This window comes from Balaenoptera acutorostrata, chromosome 14, assembly GCF_949987535.1.
Source record: "Balaenoptera acutorostrata chromosome 14, mBalAcu1.1, whole genome shotgun sequence".
Lineage (NCBI taxonomy): Eukaryota > Metazoa > Chordata > Mammalia > Artiodactyla > Balaenopteridae > Balaenoptera > Balaenoptera acutorostrata.
In genome coordinates, this window is record NC_080077.1 from 41,264,295 (window position 1) to 41,287,381 (window position 23,087).

A 23,087-nucleotide genomic window follows, 5' to 3' on the forward strand; every position below is an offset into this window, starting at 1 on the left:
GTTTGGAGTATTATGTATAGTATAGCTCAGTGAACTGGTTAATAAGCTTCTTCAGGACAGTGCTCAGCTCTTTAAAGTGTTTGTACTGGGGTGCATGTAGGGGAGGGATAATGGGAAAGAAGGGCAAGGAGGCCAATATTTTAGCAAAAAAAAAAAAAAGAGCAATAAATAAGACTGAGAATTAGGACGCTTAGGAAGAAAGAGGAAAGCCAAAGAGAATGGTATCATGAGTCAAGAAAAGGAGACTCTAGAATGAGAGAAGAATCAAATACCCCAGAGAGGTTGAGTAGGATGGGATTGACAGGAGGCTACTGGTTTTCAAGGAAGTGATGGATGGCAATTTTATTAGAATGATAAGAGAATAAGGCAGACTGCAGAGGATATATGAGTGAATTGGAGGTGAGAAACTAGAGGCAGAAAGTAAATTATCTTAATTTGCTAAGGAGCTTGATCATAAAGGAATGGAAGAAGCTAGAGGGTGGTTTGAAGGGAAATCAAGACTAAAGAAAGGTAGTTTTAGGATAAAAATACTTGAGCATGTTTAGAGAGCAAGAGGAATAAGAGGACAAGAATAGATTGAGGATAAACAAGAGAAGGGGCAGTATTGGTCAATGCTAATCTTGTGTTGTTTGGTACTAGACCACTAGGGTTTGAATTTAGATTTATGTTTTATTAGTTGTGTGAATGTACAAGCCTCAGTTTTATCACTTATTAAATGGGGATAATTTAGGATTATGGTGAAGATTAAATGTTACAATTAAAGTGCTTATTCTAATGACTGGCACCCAGTTAACATTCAGTAGGTAACAGCTATTATTGTCATTGTTAGGAAGCTCCTAAATAAAAATCATAGATGGAGATGTTGGTGTGCAGAAGAACAGAAACATGTTTTTCTCACTGAGGAAGATAGGATTGATGTTATAGATTATACCTAGGAGGTAAGCTGAAATTGAAGGAGGAAATATCACATGAACTCAGGTTTTGTTTTGCTTTGTTTTTTAACAAAGAAGGGAGTTTAATTTAAATAGGTAGAATTCCCAAAATAAAACTGTCTTGTCTTGGATGAAATTTTTTTTTAAGTTTCTTTTTCTTTAATACTCATTTGTCTATTCAAGTTTTTAATTTCTTTTTGTGCTCATTTATGGTATTTTATTTTTCTTCAGAAAATATGAAACTCCCTTCTTTGTTTTTTTAACAAAGAAGGGAGTTTAATTAATTAAGAATGAGGGCTTAATCATGTTAGATTTGACTTGAAGCAACTTTATTCTGTTGACAAGAGAATTATGAGAAATTGATGAGGACAGAGGTAGATAGAAAACACTGAGTTATTGAAGGTGAAAATCACAAATTTTATTGTAGCTGATCTCTACTGTTATGTGAATTTTCTCCAGCATGTGCAACAGTCCAGAGGAAAAAAATAAGAAAAAAAACATTGTGGTTCTCCAGGATTGATCAGAGAATTTGTTATGATTAAAGTTGGGTAGACCCTGGGATTTGTGAATGTTTCTAAGAGAAGAAATGAAATTTAGACTGGGTAGGGAAGGAAATGAAATCAAGGAGGGATAATAGTCTCAACATTAAATTACATTGAGTTTAGAGCAGGATTAGTAGGTCCAGCTGTAGGAGGAGGAAGTTGAGTCAGAGAAGGGAATTGCAATATTTCAAAAATTTAAGGGTGTAAATGTTAAGGGTAATAATGATTCCCTGGTTCTATTGCTCATTGTCGAGTAAGGTGAATGGTAAACTCTATAGGAGTAGATAATCTTCTGCAGATGGAGCACAGAATATGCTGAGAATCAGGCCTAAGACTTAATTATAAGGGAAGTAGAGCTTCAGAGAATGCTTTCTTTTCAACCCTGCAATTCTTCTATATCAAGGTCAAGACTCTTTTGGGAAGATGTGGAATCTTGAGATTTGGGATGGGGATATCTGGGTCAACACAATTGGAAACCTTGAATCCTCGCATTCCCTGAACTCTCTGAACCTATGGAAGTGGCCCACTCTTCCTTTTTGAAGACTAGCACACCACCTCGTTTTGAAGATGATATAGGCAACAAACATTATTCTCCATTTCTCCGCTTGTCAAGTAACCACATAACTCAAGAAGGGTAATTGTGGGCTTACTCTGTAAGAGAAAGGACTTAGCCAACATGTACATACAGGAGTCTGGAGAATATATGTGGGCCTGGATTCTGGGGATATCTGAATCAAGAGAGAACAGAACATTAAGTTAAATGAGTAGTTTATTGATATGGAAGTACTCTCTTTTGATATAAGATTTAGCACTGTCAAGGACCCTGGGAAATGCTACCAAAATGCAGCTAAGCTGACTCTTAGAAACTTAGAGAAGGCAATGGTCCACACTAAATGATGTAGAAATGCCAGAGTTGCCATGGCAGATAATGGAAGAAGAAATCAAAAGACACAGAGAAGTGAGCATGCTAGAGAAATGTACTCTGTGAGTACAGAGGCCTCTCCATTTTCCAAAGCAGTAAGAAATGTTCTGGTGAAAGGAACCAGTATCACTGAGAATCTTTGTGGCTCTCCTCTGTAGATCACAGCTGATGATAGATGGTGTTACAGAACTGGGCTCCCTAATAGCAATGGAAATGATAGGATTCTGAAGTAATAGAGAGCAGGTTATAGCACTTAACCATCTGAAGCAAAGTAACGAGTGGCAAGGACTGAGACGTGTGTGTGTGTGTGTGTGTGTATTTGTGTTTGTGTACTGACTCACAGAGATCATTACAAATGGTTATAGAACATGACATCCCTAGAGGTGAATTTAAATCCTACAACAATTCATTGATTCACTATGTCAATGAAATTTTTACCTAGAGAGTGGTCTGTGGCCTGCTGGAAGCAACCCCTCCAAAGTATAGGACAAATTATTACATCTCATAATTCTTAAAACCTGGGCGTAATGCTCTGGCCCATTCATAAGTGACTGGAAAATGTCAGCTTTCACTGAGGCACAGAGTGGGTCCAGGATGGAATCAAAACATATTCTGGGTATGTGTTTATATTTCCTGTCACTGAGCCTTAGCCAACATCACTAGTCATGATACACTGACACGATATTCCACATAACATCACATGGGACTAAGTGACTCACTTTGCAGCAAAGAAAGTGCAACATTACTGCACATGTTGTCTACCAAGAAGCTGCTGACCTTATAGAGCAATGGAATGGCATTTTAAAGCGGCAGCTGAGGCACTCAAATGAATACACATACAGTGGAGAAAAGACAGCCTCTTCAATAAGTGGTGCTGAGAAAACTGGACAGCTACATGTAAAAGAATGAAATTAGAACACTACCTAACACTATACACAAAAATTAACTCCAAATGGATTAAAGACCTAAATGTAAGACCAGACACTATAAAACTCTTAGAGGAAAACATAGGAAAAACACTCTTTGACATAAACTACAGCAAGATCTTTTTTGACCCACCTCCTAGAGTAACGAAAATAAAAGCAAATATAAACAAATGGGATTTAATTAAACTTAAAAGCTTTTGCACAGCAAAGGAAACCATAAACAAGACAAAAAGACAACCCTCAGAATGGGAGAAAATATTTGCAAATGAAACAACAGACAAAGGATTAATCTCCAAAATATACAAACAGCTCATGGAGCTCAATATTAAAAAAAACCAAACAAACAAACAAAAAACAATGTTTTAACAAACAGTTAAAAAATGGGCAGAAGACCTAAATAGATATTTCACCAAGGAAGATGTACACATGGCCAAGAGGCACATGAAAAGATGCTCAGCATCACTAATTATTAGAGAAATGCAAATCAAAACTACAATGAGGTATCACCTCATGCCGGTCAGAATGGCCATTATCAAAAAATCTAGAAACAATAAATGCTGGAAAGAGTGTGGTGGAAAGGGAACCCTCCTGCACTGTTGGTGGGAATGTAAATTGATACAACTACTATGGAAAACAGTATGGAGGTTCCTTAAAAAACTAAAAATAGAAATACCATATGACCTAGCAATCCCACTACTGGACATATACCCTGAGAAAACCATAATTAAAAGAGAGGTGTCACAATGTTCATTGCAGCACTATTTACAATAGCCAGGACAAGGAACCAACCTAAATGTCCATCGACAGATGAATGGATAAAGAAGATGTGGCACATATATACAATGGAATATTACTCAGCCATAAAAAGAAATGAAATTGAGTTATTTGTAGTGAGGTGGATGGACCTAGAGTCTGTCATACAGAGTGAAGTAAGTCAGAAAGAGAAAAACAAATACTGTATGCTAACATGTATATATGGAATTTTAAAAAAAATGGTACTGATGAACCTAGTTGCAGGGCAGGAATAAAGATGTAGACATAGAGAATGGACTTGAGGACATGGGGTGGGAGGGGGAAGCTGGGGTGAAGTGAGAGTAGCATCGACATATATACATTACCAAATGTAAAATATTTAGCTAGTGGGAAGCAGCAGCATAGCACAGGGAGATCAGCTCAGTGCTTTGCGATGACCTAGAGGGGTGGGATAGGGAGGATGGGAGGGAGGCTCGAGAGAGAGGGGCTATGGGCACATACGTATGCATATGGCTGATTCACTTTGGTGTACAACAGAAACTAACACAGTATTGTGAAGCAATTATACTCCAATAAAGACCTATTTTAAAAAATGAATACTACACACTCAAAGGTAACTATATATCATTATAGGGATGTAGATTCAAGAGACCAGGAATCAAGACGTGAAAGTAGGAATGGCCCAACTTATCACTATTCCCAGTAACCCATTTGTGGAACTTGTGCCTCCCAACCCCACATTTTAGGTTCTGAGGAACTAGAGCTCTTGTTTCCCAGAGGGGGAGGATGCATCTACCACGAGACACAGCATGAATCTTATTAAATTTGAAGCTGTGGATGTTCCCTGGTCCCTTCAAGAGTCTTGTGGTAAGAGAACAGCAAGCAAGGAAAGAAGTTAGTCTGCTGGCAAGGATAATTAACCCTGATTACCATGGAGAGGAAAGGCTGTTTTTGTAGAATGGGGGCCAGAAGAATACACTTTGCTCCCAGGTGTCCCTTGAGGACACCTCTTGGCATACATTGGCAAGTTTTGATGATATGTGTATGAGTGGAGCAGTTATGGTCTGAGAAGGGCATGGTGACCAGGGACTCAGACTCTTCAGGGGTAAAACTCTGGTTCACTCCACCAGGTAAACCATCTATATCAGCAGTGTTCTAGCTGAGGGTGAGGGGGATCTAGAGTGGATTACGGAAGAGGGAGAGGATGCGTATTGATGGTGGCTATAAGATCAGAAGCAGTAGTGGAGGCTATATTTTTTCCCCACTAACTTTTCTCTTTTAAGTTTCACCAGTGAAAGAGAACATTTGAGCTGTTCTCAATTGGGCAAACATTATACAAAGTAATTGGATCCAGTTTGTGCAAAGGATGTACTGTAGTAGATACTGTGGTACACTGCTCAGGTCTCTCCTTCATGGCTTAGCCACTTATTTCCCTAGCTCTCAGGTATATTGGCTGCTTTTGGCTCACAGTTGAGTCCCTCTCTAGCAATTGCCTTTAACCAAAAGGACTTCCTTTGCAAAAGATCGTGCTGCCTCCTTGGGAGCACCCCTGTTATCCAATGACTAGTCATTGTGGGGTTTCAAGGAACCTTAGTCTTTTTCCCTCAATTCTGGGCACATATGAAAAGTCATCGTAGCTCTAGAACATCCTGTGTGACCTTCTGAGTCCCCTGTTGTCACTGTGACACAATTTATCAATAAATTCCCTTTCTGCCCAATTCTACTTCCTTCACTTCCTTACAAATCTCATTCCCAAGAGCACTCTTCAAGAAAGTATCTACATGTGAATTCCTGTCTCAGAGTCTGTTTCCTGGGGAACCCATACTAAAACAATGATGGATTTGAAAAGGTGAGTTCATATGCTCTTAAGAGGCTACTCTAGAAGCCCAGAATGGTCTTCTTGTTTATCTTGCATCTCTCTTCTTCCTGACTTCCAAATATGGTTTCAGTATAACTATTTTTTTCTGAAATATTACTACAATATCAGAGTGTAAAGTTAGGATATAGAGAAAATAATATTAAAATAGATTTATTTTATACAGAAATTTAGACTAATTATTTAAGGATCATTTGTGTAGAAAGTTAGGTAGAGATGCTTAATAAGCAAGACTACCTGATACGTAGCACAGGTCCAGGCACATTGTGGATGGTCTATAAATGTTTGTTAAGTGGATAGGTAAATGAGATTTTTAGTAGACCATTCTAATTCTCATACTGCTACTAATGTCCAAGTTAGGTGTGGTATTTAGAACAACAATAACTCATCAGAAGATTCAGTCATCTTTAGTTGTTTAACTTCCTTGAAACTTTGTTTCTTTGTCAGTACAATGCCTGCCTTCATGTAGATTACAATTTAACTCAGCCTTGAAGGTAAATTATAATTTTTCCACTTCTATTCCTTATGTGATATGATGACAAATGTAATAATCAACTGAGAGAATACTGTTATTTGCTTAATGAGTACTTTTCTCTTTTAGTATAATTTTTTCCTCCAACGTTTATTATTTTTTTATTTTATTGTTTATTTTTATTGAGGTATAGTTGATGAACGATATTATATAAGTTTCAGGTGTACAAAATAGTGATTCACAATTTTTAAAGTGGTATTATTTTAATTTTTGTTTTCCTACAATACAGCTTATATTAAGTATATTTGTATTCAAATTATGAACCTGTGGGTTCTTGCAAAGTTCATTTTTGTACTAAATCATTCATAGGAAAAACATCAAACATATATTCAATGAGAAAATAATTAAATTGTTAACCACTAGTTTTGGCAGATTTCCAATTTTGCTTTAGTTATTTTGAGGTCACATTTGTAATTATTAAGCTTTAAATATGGCTACAGTCAGCAGAAACAACTGATTTAATCAATTGTGATCATAGATCAAAATATTCATGCCCCAAACCTTTTATATGTATAGCTGAATGGGGAAAAAGTATATTTTTATTCACTGGAAATAGAGTTCCTTTTAGGAAAGGAATTATCTTTGCTTAGGAAAACAAAGGTAAGTGATTTGGTAACTTGAGATTAGAAGGAAAGACACCAGGGAAATGGGACTGAAGGAGTTTTTTTTTTTTTAATGCTAGAGCAAAATTACTCTGTATAAAAAAATATCAGATGCCAGCATTTTGGGTCTTGAGAGTAGCAATGAAAGGAGAAGAGAGATGGAATCAAGCAACATGGAAGAATTGTCCAAAGGACTTTACTAAACAATGATACTGAATGTGAAGTTGTTCTCTTTGCTGTGATATTACTTCTTGCTCTCCAGTTAGCTGAACTTTCTCTAAAGTATGGCCTTTCAACACATGAAATGGAGTTTCTTTTTGTGAAAGCTAAAGAGGAGGGGTTGAGTTCCTCATTTTTAGCTAGTCCAGAGTGGACAGAAAAAAAACAACTTCATGACATAGAACCAAGACTAAAAATTCAATAGACATAGAAAATTACAGCCAGAGGTGGCTCTGGGAAAATCCCTGGGCCTTCAGTCCAGTCTTATTTAGATTCTGGGAGGTAAAGTGAACCAAGCTGACTCTGTGTTACACATGGTTTGATCTCAAGGTGTTCAGCAATCATTTCTATAGTACTAGCTGTATGACTTTCGTCAAGTAACTTCACTACTCTGTCTCTGTTCATCTATGAAAATGAAAGAAAAACAGGGCCTACCTAAATGGGTTGCCCCAATGAGAATTAAATGTTAAATATTTTCCTTGTAGTTGTTATTGTTACTATTAATATTGATATTGTTTCTCTTTGTTCTTTCTTCATTTTTTTCATTCCTAGGAGACAATATTATTGTAATAGTCCAGTTAAAGATGATTAGGATTTATGGGCATGGAGATGGAGAATTAAAGTGGGTATATGTAGAATTAATCTTTTTCTTCCCCTGTTCATCCAAAATCAACCATCAGCTGGAAAGCTCTACTAAGGTGTCCTTCAGATACCTCAACATACATTCAAAATTAAATCTATTTTCTTTTCTCCCTAAAACTGGCTTCTGATCTGTCGTTTTAAATCACATTTAGTAACAACAGCAGCACAAATTGCATCTTGTCACTCAAGTCGAAACCATAGTCTTCCGTATTCCTTTTCCCTCCCTTTTCCTACCCACATCTAATAAGTTAATGGTGTCCAGACTCTTTTGATCTTCTTACTTAGTAAAATATACTAAGCAACCACTCCAAAATGAGTTAATTTAGGTATTATTTACATGTATTATCAATCCATATATTAAATGTAAGGAAAGACTATTTTTTATGTTTTAAGATAAAAATTAAAGTTCTAATATTTATTGCCCACAACCAACATATTGTCATGTTAAATCCGGCTAATTCTACTTCTGAAGTATATGTTTAATTGATCTCCTCTCGTTTCTTACCACTTTTCACACTCTGGTTCAGACCCCATTTGCCTAGACTGCTGCAAATGACTGTATTTGTGGTTTCTTGACTCTGCATGTGTCTTCCTCAAATCTTCACATGTGTTATATTTTATTTCAATATTTTATTCAAACTCTACAACTAAACCTGTTTTACTCTCCCGCATAAAACCTTTCATTAGCCTTTCATTGCCTATAGGATAAAACTAAGCTCTATTTAAAGCTTTCCATGATCTATATCCCTTTCTAGCTTGATATGTTACCATTCCATTCTTTACATTTTAATTTTCAGCAAAAAGTGCTGTACCTTATTAACTCACATCTCTCTCACCTCTATTCCTCTGTGTATTTTCAGTGCCTCTTTTTTTATCCCCACCCTCCCTCTTACTACATTTATTTTTCTGATAATATCTACTTATTCTTTTAGGCTCAGATTGGGCATTGGGCCTATTCTTTTAGGCTCAGATTGGGCAACATTCAAAATGCATTTTCTCTGACTGGGATTAGAGATCCACATAAATCTGTAATATCCTTGGATAGCTCCACCATTTTGGAAATGAGTATAGTGGGAGGAACATGCCCAATTACATTGATTAGTCTCACCCTAAATATATGACTACAACTTTCAAGTGCACTCTTAAAATCATAGTGGTTGCTCCTAGTTATTCACTCTCTTAATTTCTTGGATATTATTTGACAGTCTTCTCTTTGCCAATCCCCAGCACCATTCAGTCCATTCTTCATTTCAGCAAATGACTCAAATCTTATTCACTAAAAATGGACGCAAATGGAAGTGAAATTTCACACACTCTCACCACCCTATTTGTCAAGGTACCCAACATCTGTTACCACAGCAAATACTGTGCCTTCTCACTTGTTACCGCAGATGAACTATTTATGTTCTTATTTAAAGCTAATTCCTCTTCTTGTGCAGTAGATTCCTTGCCTCTATTGCCTGCTCAAGGATGTTGCTCCAACAATATTATTTTGTCTGTCTTATATCATCATTTTCCTCTCTACTAGATTATTTTCATTACCATAGAAACACCCTATCATTTCCCCCAAATCAAAAAACAAAACAAAACTTATTAGCTATCAGATGATATTAAGGACTTGCTGTAAATTTTGTTTGAGGTGACAATGATATTATGGTTATGCTAAAAAGTCCTCAACACTTGGAAATACATACTGGAATATTTTTAGGTGAAATGATATGATGCTTAAGATATGCTTTAAGAATATGGGAAGAGAGATGAAATAAGATTAGCAAAATATTGATAATTTTAAAACCTGGATGATGGGTACTATACTATGCTCTGTATTTTAGAGCTTTTATAAATTTTGTATTAGATTATTTTATCAATGAGTTGTAAGAGGTTTTTTGTTGCCGTTTTGTTTTTTACATATTTTGGATACAAGCCCTTTATCACATATCAGTTTTGCAAATATTTTCTCCATGTTTATGGTTTGTTTTTTTCCTTTACTTTACTTATTTAACACTTTGCCTTGTGCTTAGCAGGTGCTCCAAATCTGTTGAATGGATAAAATCCTTGTGAGGTAGAGAGTCAGAAGGGAGGGACAACACTAGTTAGAGGACTAGAAATTCAGGACAGGCTTCCAAGCAAGTTTTGGCACAGAGGAAGCTAGGTCCACTTCTCAGTAATGGGATCCAAAGCCAGGGCCAAATTAGGCCCTGTTTAAGTTTGTCCTTTAAACAAGCAGACCAGTCTCTGGGGATGCATGGGAAGGTGAGATGCATGTTTGCTTTGAGTTTATTCTCCCACCTGAGCTTAGTGAAAGAAATGCCCACATAAATTTGAGCTGAGGTGATTAAGCATAAAAGCTTTGGGTGCACACCAGACTCAGAGAACTCTGTGATAGGCTTAGAAAGAAACAAACAGAGTTGACCATTATAATAGCTTTGATATAGCAGGCAGTAAGCATTTGCCTATGCAAACTGTTTCATAGAAATCATCTCACCCCAAATCAATGAAGAAAGGACAGATTGTTTAATAAATAATGGAAAAACTGGCTCACTGTATGGAAAAATAAACCTGCATTTTCACCTAACACTACAAAGTTGAATTTCAGGTAGATTATTTCTGCAAAGTTAATAGATGTAATGGAAGAGACTATTTTTGTCACGTAAAGTTGAGGAAAGACTTCATAAAGAAAACCTCAAATGTGCAATTCATGAGGTAAAAATGGATTAATTTTATTATGTAAAACTTGAAGATTTATTTTTTATTTTGGGTATTATGAATAAAATGGGAAAGCTACTTACAATGTCTAAAACTGACAAGACATACATCTATAGCACATGAGGAATTTAACCATAAGGAAATATAGGCAAAGGTAGAAATAGGCTACTCATAGAAAAAGTACCCCCAAAGTTATCTGGCATATAAAGAGAGGTTCAATCTCATTGTTATTTAGAGAAATGCAGGTAAAGCAACAATGAAACATCACTTTATACCCATATGATTGGCCATGCATAATATATGAACTCCCCTGTGCTACTAGTGGGCCTGAAATCTGGGGCAGGCAGCTCTTCTGAGCTCAACCTGAGAGTATTTACTCAGACTAAATATGCACATGACTTGTAATCTAGCAGTCCTGCTCCTGGGTATATACCCCACAGGTATTTTCACGTGAGTCCACAGGGGCACACATGAGGGGCATTGTTTATGATGGTGGAGTGTTGAAGGCAGTTTGGCTGGGAGAATGGAGAACTGAAATATGGTGAACTCTTCACCCTACACTCTTCGGGGTAGGATGCAGCAGATAGACAACAACCCAGTTATACACAGAAATGTGGATAAATCTTATGCAATATTATCATATAAAAATAACAATAATCTTAATAATAGGCATTACTTATATAGTATTTACTGTGTGCCAATTACTGCTGTGAGCTTATCACAACTCTGTGATGTATTATTATTACAGCTGAAGAAACTGAGGTACATAATGTCACATCGTAAGTGGATATTCTGGGATTTGAACTTTGGCAATCTGCCTGCAGAGTTCTTGTTCTGAAGCTCATTATTTTGCCTAAGAACTACAATGAGAGCTGTAGAACAAAAATTAAAAATTTTTTACATACCAAACTACAATACATGTTTTTGTAGAATACATCAAAATGTATTAGACATATTTCCCACAAAAGGAAATAACTAAGTAAATACATCAAGAGAGGGTTCTTACACAATCCAGTGATGAAAGTGCCTTAAGAGGAGGAGTGGATTAATTTAACCCTTGGGACACATGAGTAAATTTAACTTATAAATATTTTGTACTTAAACACAGTTTTATTAAAGTATTGATATTAAGGAAAGACCAAGAAGTAACTCCGGCAAGAGCCCTGAAGCAAGAGCAGGTATGATGGGCAGATGCAAGTGAATAAGAACATGAGACACAGAGAGAAGACTCAGGAAGTCGAAGAAGAAGCAGCAAGATGATAACAATATTTTTTATACTTTGGCAAGGAGGAATTGGACTTTTAGTCCCATTGGTCTTGTCTTGTTTAATACACAATGATAAGTAGTTCATAGTTAAGGACTTAAACATTTTTTTTTACCTTAGAATTCAACTTCTGTCATTTGAGTAATAAAGAGTACCGACCAAGAGCAGGATTTCTTATCTCTCCTGTACCTAATTTCAACCTTTTAATACTAGTCCTATCCTCATTCAAGAGCCATAAATTTAGTTCAAATAAATAGTTTTTCTGTGTTTGAATTTTTGTCATACCTGATAAAAACATGGGTTTTGATATGAGCAAAAAAAAAAAAAAAAAAAAAAAAAATCACAATGACCATAGAGTAAGAAACATAAAATAAGACTCAGAGAACAAAATGAAATGAATTGTTGGGCATTTTTTATTCCACACTTTTGTGTGCACAATGCACAGCAACTGGAGATTAGACAGTGGGAACTATCTGTGTCACAATTGGAAGAGTAAAATGGAAAGGCAAATGGCAGAGCTGAAAAGAGAATGTGACCTGTGTTTTGCTTGGAGGTGCCCATGGTTGCTTGTGGCCCTTAGAAGCAGAGATGGGTTATTAGATTAAACTTGAAAAGCAGCAAGGAAACAAACTTATAAGGAAGATAACTATCCCAACCTTTTTCTTACTAGTTACCTGAGTCACTATTTGCTTTCTTCAAGAAGAACTGAGGGTCTCTCTCTTGGAAACTGCCTTTTTCCATTTTAAGGTAAGTTAAAAATTTTGGCCTGGCAAAATTAAAAAAAAAAAATCCTCATCCAACAGGTGATTTAAAAGAGGTAAAGGAACTCTAAGTTTTCCTGCCTAGGACTATAATAATTTGTGTATACATTTTTGTTTTCCTGTCTTGTTTATCTTTGCTTTCCTCATAGCATATGTTTACACATAGTATGTTTTCAATAAGTGAATATTGAATTAGGGTGTTTCAAACATAGTGAATGAATTTTTTTTAAGCAAGATAAACCTGGTGGTTTTATACAGAATGAATTGGGGGCTGGGAGATCATGGAGTTAGACAAATATATTTACAAACACATTGTGGTATTCAGGCATAAGGCAATAAGGGTCTAAAAGGGCAGTGACCGTGTACAGGAGAAGAAATGGTGATTCACAGGGAAATTCTGGAGAGAAAAAAGACACATTGTTAAGGATGAGGATGATGGTGATAGTAATGCAGATGCTAGCTTATATTTGTATAGCAGTTTACAGTTTATGTAGATTATTCCAGAGTTACGTATGCAAATCTCCCTCCTGATAGTCAAGTGAAGTGATACGATAAATAATCATGTGTTAAAGTAATAAAATTCATGGCATTCTTGTGTTTTTCTGGGAAAAGTTTGTTAGCGTCAAAGTTGAAAAAGAGATACGGCACAGAACATGTTGTCAACTTAGGAATCAGATTAATCATGCCAATTTAAGAGTTGCTGCATTTCTCCTGCTTATCAGGGGGTAGTTAGAAGATGTACCCAAGGAACAGTCTGAGAAATCCATTAGAACAAATCCCTAATAATGAATTCCAAATACCAGTGTTATTTTTAGCAAACATTTATTTAACTCCCATGGATTTTGTGGGAGCTGTATTACTCTTCCTGAAGGATAGAGACAGCGATATTTCCTTCCACCTGGGGAGACATTGGCTTCCAGCTTGTTATATTTTGGTGCAAGGGTTAAAGTGAATGTCTTTGTTTTCTGAGGGCAAAGGCCACATGAAATTTTTAGCAGGTTGCCACTGGGCCACTTGCATTTGCACCATAGGAACCTGGAGCTGTAAAGGAAGCTGACTGCAGAAACCTTAGGGACCAGAGTACTTCCTTTATTATTATAGAGTTATATATATTGGGATTTTTTGATGAATGTCTTGCTATCCTTTTAAGCAAATTGATTGGAGTACAAAGTACCATGTGCTTAACTAGTGTCTATTTAAGTAGGTCCCATCACCAGCTAAAAGATAGAGATTTAATGTATGCACACATTGGACTGAATTAGTCTCATTTTTGTTTCTGTTTTCATTAATTTACACTTGTAGGAAGGGCTTGAATTTTGTCCTGTTATGGGACAGGGAAGAATTATGTTATTTTAAGACATAAATTGATGCCACTCCCTGGATTCCCCTTTCCTCTTTATGACTAGCAGGGATAAGGGAGTGTAATCGAAGTATACCTAAGCATCTGTTGATGGAATGGAATTATGACATTATACCTAAGTATCCATTGATGATGAATGCATAAAGATAATGTGATTATATATACACACACACACACATATACAATTCAGCCATATAAAAGAAGGAAATCCTGCCATTTGTGACAGCATGGGTGGACCTTGAGGGCATTATGCTAAGTGAAATAAGTCAGACAGAGAAAGACAAAAACTGTATGATATAATTTATATGTGGAATATAAAAAAAAAAACTCATAGAACCAGAGTAAAGTGGTAGTTACCAGGGGCTGGGGTGTGGGGGAAAGGGGAGCTGCTGGTCAAAGGGTGCAAAGTTCCAGCTATAAGATGAATAAGTTCTGGGAATCTAATATACAGCATGGTAAATATAATTAACAATATTGTGTATATATTTGAAAATTAAGAGAGTAGAGCTTAAATGTTATCACCACATACAGAAACTGGTGGTCATGTGATGAGATCGAGGTGTTAACTAACTTTATTGTGAAAATCATTTCACAGTATACACTTGCATCAAATGGTCATATTGTACAACTAAACTTACATTATATGTCAATATATGTTATATGTCAATATCTCAATAACGTTGGAAATAAATAAATACAATTTATTATCTTTTTGATTTTGGCTGCGTCCAGCAGCATGTGGGATCTTAGTTCCCTGAACAGGGTTCGAACCCATGCCCCCTGCAGTGGAAACGCAGTCTTAACCACTGGACTGCCAGGGAAGTCCCAAAATTTACTATCTTAAACATTAAAAAACAGAAGCTAAAATTGCTAAAAATAAAAGAAATATTTCATGCCCTGGTGACCATTTCAGCAGGTCCCTTCTTATGACATCCCATTATAAGAAACATAAGAGGGGCTCCTTCCCACACAGACATTCTGAAATGTTACCTCAAAGGACAGCCCCCTTCCAACCAGATTATCAGTTTCCTATCAATCCCACTATGAATTTTTCTTGATCCATTCATCATCAATGGATGCTTAGGTAGTTTCCATGTCTTGGCTCTTGTGAATAATGCTGCAATGAACATGGGGTTGCAGATACCTTTTTAAGAAAGTGATTTCATTTTCTTTGGAAATCTATCCAGAGTGAGATTGCTGGATCATGTGATGGTTCTATTATTAATTTTTGAGGAATGTTCATACTCTTTTCCATAATGGCTGAACCAACTTACATTCATACCAACAGTGCACAAGAGGTTTTTTTTTTTTTCTCCACGGCCTTGTTGTTTTCTTGTCTTTTTGATAATAGCCATTCTAACAGGTGTAACATGATATCTCATTGTGGTTTTGATTTGCATTTCCTTGATGATTAGTGACTGAGCATCTTTTCATATACTTGTTGGCCATTTGTATATCTTCTTTGAAAAAATGTCTATTCAAGTCCTTTGCCCATTTTTAAATTAGATTTTTTTTTTTTTGCTGTTGATTTGTATGAGTTCCTTGTATATTTTGGATATTAACCCCTATCAGCTGAATGACTTAAATATTTTCTCCCATTCCATAGGTTGATTTTTTATTTTGCTGATTGTTTCTTTTGCTGTACAGCAGCTTTTTAGTTTATTAGTCCCACTTGTTTATTTCTGCTTTTGTTGCTTGTGCTTTAGGTGTCATATCCAAAAAATTGTTGCCAAGACCTATGTCAAGGAGTTTTTTCCTATATTTTCTTCTAGTAGTTTTACAATTTTGTGTCTTAGATTTAAGACTTTAATCCATTTCAAGTTGATTTTTTCAAGTGGTGTATGATAGTGGTCCAGTTTCATTCTTTTACATGTGGTTATCTGGTTTTCTCAAAACCATTTACTGAAGAGACTTACCATTTCCCCTTTGAGTATTTTGGGCTCCTTTGTCAAATATTAGTTGACTTTATATGTGAGAGTTTATTTCTGGGCTCTCGATTCTGTTCCATGGGTCTATGTGTCTATTTTTATGCTGGTATTGTACTGTTTAGATTACTATAGCTCTATAGTAAAATTTGAAATCAGGAAGTGTGATGTCTCCAGCTATGTTCTTCTTTCTCAAGATTGCTTTGGCTATTTGGGTCTTTTGTAGTTCCATACAAATTTTAGAATTTTCTGTTTCTGTGAAAAATGTCATTGGAATTTTAGTAAGGATTGCATTGAATCTGTAGATGGCTTTGGGTGGTATGGACATTTAACAATATTAATTTTTCTGATCTATGGACACGGGATATTTTTCCATTTATTTGTGGTTTTGATTTTTTTCATCAATGTCTTGTAGTGTTCTGTGTGCAGATCTTTCACTTCCTTGGTTAAATTTATTCCTAAGTATTTTATTATTTTTGATGCTATTGTGAATGGGATTTTTTAAAATTTCTTTTTAAATAGCTCATTATTAGTGTATAGAAACACAACTTATTTTTTTATGTTGATTTTGGATCCTGCAACTTTACAGAGCATTTGAGGAAGTGGACGCCTCTTTTGGTTTTTACATTGGCTTTAGCAGGCAAAGCTCTTCACCAGTCAGCCAGTCCAGAGATTGTGGGTGGGCAGTCTAGTGGTGTTTGAGGGCGGGCTTGCTGCTGGAGTCCTTTGATGGACAGGTGTGGTGAGTGGGTTAGCAAGTGGGCAGGCCTGTTGCTTGGGTCTGTGGTGGGTGGACCTGGATCTTGGATCCAGAGGGGTCAACCAGGTGCGGGGACCACTGGGGTCCCACCTGACGCCAGAGCAAACCCGGAGCACAGTGCTGGCATTGTGTCTATGGGGGCTAGTTGGCTGCTGGAGCAGGCCAGGAGCCTAGGTCTGAGGGAACTGGTCTGTAGTGTGCATCGTGGGGACCAGTGAAATGCTCAGGTGAGCCAGGGGCCTGGGGCGGTGGGAGCCAGCCTGGTGCTGGGGCAGACCAGGGTCCATGGCGAAGTGCAGTGCTCATTTCACTCTTTTCCCAGACAGAGTGTATCTTTCGGCGAGCTGGGCAGCCATGGCTTGAGGGAAGTGTGATGGGGTAATGTGAATCTATTTTTCCTACCCTCCTCAAGGCATCTTTTCTTATTTCTGTACTTCACTCAAGTACTGTAATCCCTCATCTGGAATCCTTGGCTCTTGTGAGGATATTTTCATGTGAAGATAGTAGTTCAAATTCATGCTTGGTTGGGGGGGCAGGGGAACAAGTGCTAGAAATTCCTACGCCGCCATTTTGCTGACATCACTCCCCGAAATACTTCTTTACTGGAAAGGGGAACACATTGCATTCGCTCAGTTCCCAACAGGTGTGACTTTCAGGATAAGGGACACATAGGTGGGGGAGAAACCTATTTTCCTCAGGCTTGTCATGACTCATGTTTACAAACTCAGAGAAGGAGCAAAGTTTCAAAGATGTGTGTAGCGTTGACTGGTTTGTGTGGTATGTTAGCAAAGGGCCCAAGGCAAATTGAAAGGGGACTCAGAGATCTTTGATACCTATAATGGTTCTGGGATCTTTAAACCATGTATGCCCTTTACAACCCCTTACTACGCTATCAAAGTTTGCTGACCAGTATGGTATGTGAGACCAGTATTTTCCTCAGTCTTTTTGTTTTGGATAACCAGGACCCTGAAGGGTTACCACAAATGGAGCTTTATCCTTGGAAAAATAAATAATAGAAAATATTGAGAATGGGAGTAAATACATACCAAGGGCAGTGTAATTGAGTCTTTTATTAGAAAGGCTGACAGAAATTAAAAAAAAAAAATCTAAAGTTAAAACATAAAATCTACTTCCAAGACTGCAGCTGAACTTTGTATTGATGTTTTGCAAAACAGCTGCATTACGGAACTGTGGAAACTCCATATCTAATCAGGAAAATCCAAATATTGGTATCAGGCAAAGCTAAAGTTGTCTCAGTAAAATGGTCATATTAACAATGTGCTTAATTCAAAGGAGATGAAATTGCATGATTTGCAGAATGATTTTTATCTAGAAATCATTTTATTAGAACATTATCATTTATTAGAACATTTATTATGCATAAATCTGGCAGGAACTTTTAAAGTAAATACATTAGAAACTATCTGCTGGACAGAATAAATCAGGGGTACTAACATTTATTGCATTCTACTTTATACTAGATATTATGTTAATTTACTTATACACACTGTCTTGTTTCAGTGTCACAGAAGCCATAAGAAATATAATTCCTTACCATTCTGGAGATGAGGAAGCTAAAGTATAGACAGGTTGATCACTTGTTCAAATAAAAGGTCCCATTTTTTTTTTTTAGGTCTTGAGAATGACAAGAGCAAAATGACAAAAATAATAATAAAAATTAATTCAGGCAAGAATAATTAGTTTCTGGGGATGGGACATTTTAATGAGGAACATATATTTACATAGTCCCAAAGTATCTCCCAACAAATTATTTACTAATAGAAAAGCAGAAAAATTAGTAACTTTGCATTGGAAAAAACAGACAGGTAAGAAGTGATCAAAATTAACATCCCCAGTAAGAAGCAATTGGTGTCATGTGATATTCTGAGAAGGACATGGTGTCACGTGTTATTCCAGTCAAGTTGCATAATATAAAGGTAATCGTGAAGAAAAGTCAAAAAACACATTGCGAGGTCTATAAAGTAATTGACATATTCTTCAAATTGTCAATGTCATGAAAGACAAAGAATAAAGAAGACAAAGGGACATTTGAAGTATAACACCTGATACTGGACTGGACCCTGTACCAGAAGAAAAAAATGCTATAAAGATTTGGGGCAATTGAAGTAGTAAGACTGTAGATTACATTAGAATATTGTATCAGTGTTAAATATTCTGAAATTGCTCACTCTTTTTGGGTGACGTAGAGGATATTCTTGTTTTTATGAAATGCATACTGAAGCATTAAAGGAGTAAAGAACTTGATGAATGTAATCTACTCTCAAATGGTTCAGAAAAAAAAAAAAGGATATAGGTAGAGAAAGGTAAGGCAAATTCTACAAAATATTAAACCTTGATGAATCTGGATTATGTGTTATTTGGGAGTTCTTTGTACTATTCTTGCAAATTTTCTATGTCTAAAAATATTTCAAAATAAAAAGTAAAAAAAAAGTCTGAATCATTGAAGAAATATCATGGAAGCATTACTTGAAGAAAAGCATTGGATAAAATAGTTATACAGTCACTTTTTATTCAAAGTCAAGTAACAGATAGCTCTAATGTTATATAAACTGTTTCAGAACATAGACAAAGGTGGAGAAGTTCCTTTTAAGGAACCTAGTGTGACCTTGATGCTAGGGTTACCATGTAGGGTTGTGCAGGTGTTCACTGCTCAGGAGCAGTGACCAAGGAGGTGAGTGGGGGAGGGTGCTGAATATAGCTTGTAACCTACTTGGCAAGCCCTACACAATACTATGCCAGCCAGCAGGAATTCATATGAAGATGCTACAGGGCCCACTTGTTTGAAACCCAAACCTGAGAAAGCACAAAAGGCAAACCAAAGACCAAATTCTCTCATGACTATAGGTGTAAAAAATACTAATAAAATAATGCAATTGAAAACATGGTGCATATTAAGAGTATACCATGCTATGACCAAGGAGATTTTATTTCAGGACTAGGCAGATGGTCAATATTAGACAAGCATAACTCAGTTCATCAAAAGAGCAAAGAAAAATTCAATGTAATTATTTTAACAGTGTGAAGTGTATTGGATAAAATTTAACATCAAATTCTGATACAAACATTTCTATAAAGTAGAAATACATTTTTATAATGTGAAAAAGTCAAATCAGAGACTTCCCTGGTAGTGCAGTGGTTAAGAATCCGCCTGCCAGTGCAGGGGACATGGGTTCAGTCCCTGGTCTGGGAAGATCCCACATGCTGCGGCACAACTAAGCCCACGAACCAGAACTACTGAGCCTGCACTCTAGAGCCCTTGAGCCACAACTACTGAAGCCCGCGCGCCCAGAGCCCGTGCTCCACCACAAGAAAAGCCATGGCAGTGAGAGGCCCGAGCACCCCAATGAAGAGTAGCCCCCGCTCGCCACAACTAAAGAAATCCTGTGCACAGCAACAAAGACACAACGCAGCCAAAAATAAATAAATAAATAAATAAACTTATTTTTTAAAAAGTCCAATCATACTCAAAGATTAAAAACCCAAAGCATTGCCATCAAAATCAGAGTCCTTCCATTTGACAGTGGATATTATAATGCTACATTTCAGAATTGCTGTGAGAAGAGAAAAAGTGCTGAAAATAGCTAATAAGCATAAATGAAATAACGTGGAGGTAATGAAATCAAGATTCAGTCATTACACTAAATGTGATTAAAGAGAATTCTCCTGTTAAATATACACACACACACACACTTGAAATATTGGTAATTTGCTGGTATGAAAGACAAGATCTTTAAGCTTGAGTAATCAAACTATATTTGATCAGAAGATTCTCAGTGTACATAGAAGAGTAAAGGCTCAATATTGTTATACCATGCATGTTCCTTTGGTTAAAAGTACGTAATCATGTAAGTCTTTCAAATAAGTACTAAATTATGGTATACTTTATCATTATTATTCTTGTTATTAAGATATTAGTTACCTAAACAGAAACATAAGCTCAGCATACACCCTGGAAATATTAACACATCTTATAGATAAGTTATGAATGATATATTAATAGTATGTGATGACCAGGTAGAGACTAATTTTTATTGAGCCAGAAAATAATTTCCAAAACACATATTCCTGCTGGTATTGGCATAATTCCTTAGAAAGACATTTACAAAGTGAATAATTTATATCATCTTCTTGCCCTATAAAATGCTTGGGAAATCTTAAGTTGTTAGGTTTCGAGAAAAAATTTTTAAAAAAGACAAATGGCAAAACTCTGTTTGGCATGAAGAAAGACCAGTAAGAGATAAAAAGAACTGCTAAGTCCAGTGGGTTTTTCTAACAAAATCTCCAAAAGGCAAAACATATTCTTATGAAATACAAAATTCAGTCATTCTTTAAAAAATATTCTATGACATTAACTCACATATATGCCTGATTGGTTCATTTCTGACTCAGGCTATGTCGACCCACAGTCTCCGGATTACTCCCTTTCATAGGCCTTTTCTTTTTCTTTATAGCACTTATCACAATTGTAAATTAAGTTTTTGAGAGATTGCTTATTCAGTGTCTATGTCTCCCACTAGACTCTGAACTCTAAACATGATTAGTTTGTGGACACTTGTTATCTAGAAGCTAGCAGAGTGCTTGGCACAGAGTAGGACTCTATCCATATTTACTGAAGGATGAACCAATAAATATATGAACTAGTCAAGTTAGTAAATCAGATTAATTGTTAGTACATTCAAACAATTAATTTGGTTGTTTCACACATAGCCTTGACCCTACTACCCTTATTCTCCAGTGATTTGATGTACTAGAATGAAGAGATTGCTTCTATGGTTGTCTTTTTGGTAGGAACAAACGAAATTACTGGCAGCAAGATAGAATAATTCTTTATTAAGGCAACATGGATGAAGGTAATTGCCTACCTGGTGTGCTTACACTGGGAATTAGTATGATGACTATAATTATCAGTTGTATCCACCTGGTTTAGATAGCTATTTTTTAAAAGATCTGAAAAATTCACTACAACTAAAGAATAAAGTGGCTAATCCCATGTTGTGGAAGGAGAACTATGTAGAATGGCTACAGTTTACAGTTAATGTGGTTCTGGTATTTTCTTCCAAACCTTCCCCATTAGAATTATGGGCCTGTGGTGTAGGGGGACATTTCAAAATTATTCCTGCTGTCAGTATATAATCAGTCAAAGCCATTTTAGTTCCTCATGATTGTAAGAGCTTTGACCTATGGATCTAAGGAGCAAATCCTCCCTCACAATACTTTGATGAACTCAAATTAAATGCGATGAATTTAGAACACTTAGTATAGGGACAGGCTCACATTATATGTTCAGTAAAGGTTGGTTCCTTTCCTTTTTTCAACCTAATTTACCTTTTAACACCAACAACATAAGTATCTGGCATCCAATATATAGTACCTGCTGATTTCACTCTAAAAGATCAGATATTCTGAAAAACAAACGGTATAGTTTTTTTGAATTTTTAATATATTAACTGTTTTAAGCTTTTTAAGAGGATAAGGAGTTCTGCTACTCCAAGAAATAGAGAAATTAAACATTTATATAGTTTCATTGTTCAGTACTCTTCAATTCAGATTCAATGTCTATGTGCTTATTTACTTATGAAGATAACTCCTAATTTCCTTTCATATTCATGTTTGACTTAATAGGTTGTTCATCATCTCTCATGAAACAGCCTCAAAATTGTTTTTTATAAACCACTGACTATTCTAAGGCTGCATGACTGTGTCTCTCTAGTATTTCAATGTATCTGGAAGTCTGAGAAGATAAAAAGATATTAAACGATGCCCTCTGTGCCTTTTAATAGCATGGACACAAATGCTCTCATTTTGCTGGAGGGTCAAAATGATGAATAACTACTGTACATAGTCATATATTTGCAGTGGCAAATTAGCAGTCTTTGGGTGTGAAAAAAGCCACATTAAGCTTCACTTAAACAAGCTTCCTTAGTCTTTAATAATAAGAAGATGCTTTGAAACGATGGTGTAAGAATGCTCTCATCAGTTAATGGACCTAGATTAATGGAGCTCTTTAAGGACCCCAAACCTCATAACTAAATACTACTCAAAAATCAGTTCTCGAGTAGAAATACAGAATGAGGAACACAGTGTACCTAATAAAAGAAGTTATGACTGTCTATATTTTAGTTTAATATTTTTAGGAAAATTAGGATAAAAACTAAAGTGCACTATATTTGATTCACCATCTGTAATAAAAATTCAGTTATATATGATTAGTTTATATCCAATAATTTTTGTAAATTATCTTATAAATTGTTACCCAATTACAAAGATCCTTTTATATGTTGATTTTTCTCTTGAGCATGCTTATAGACTAGACCTTGAAGATATTTAATTTCTAAAAATTGTGA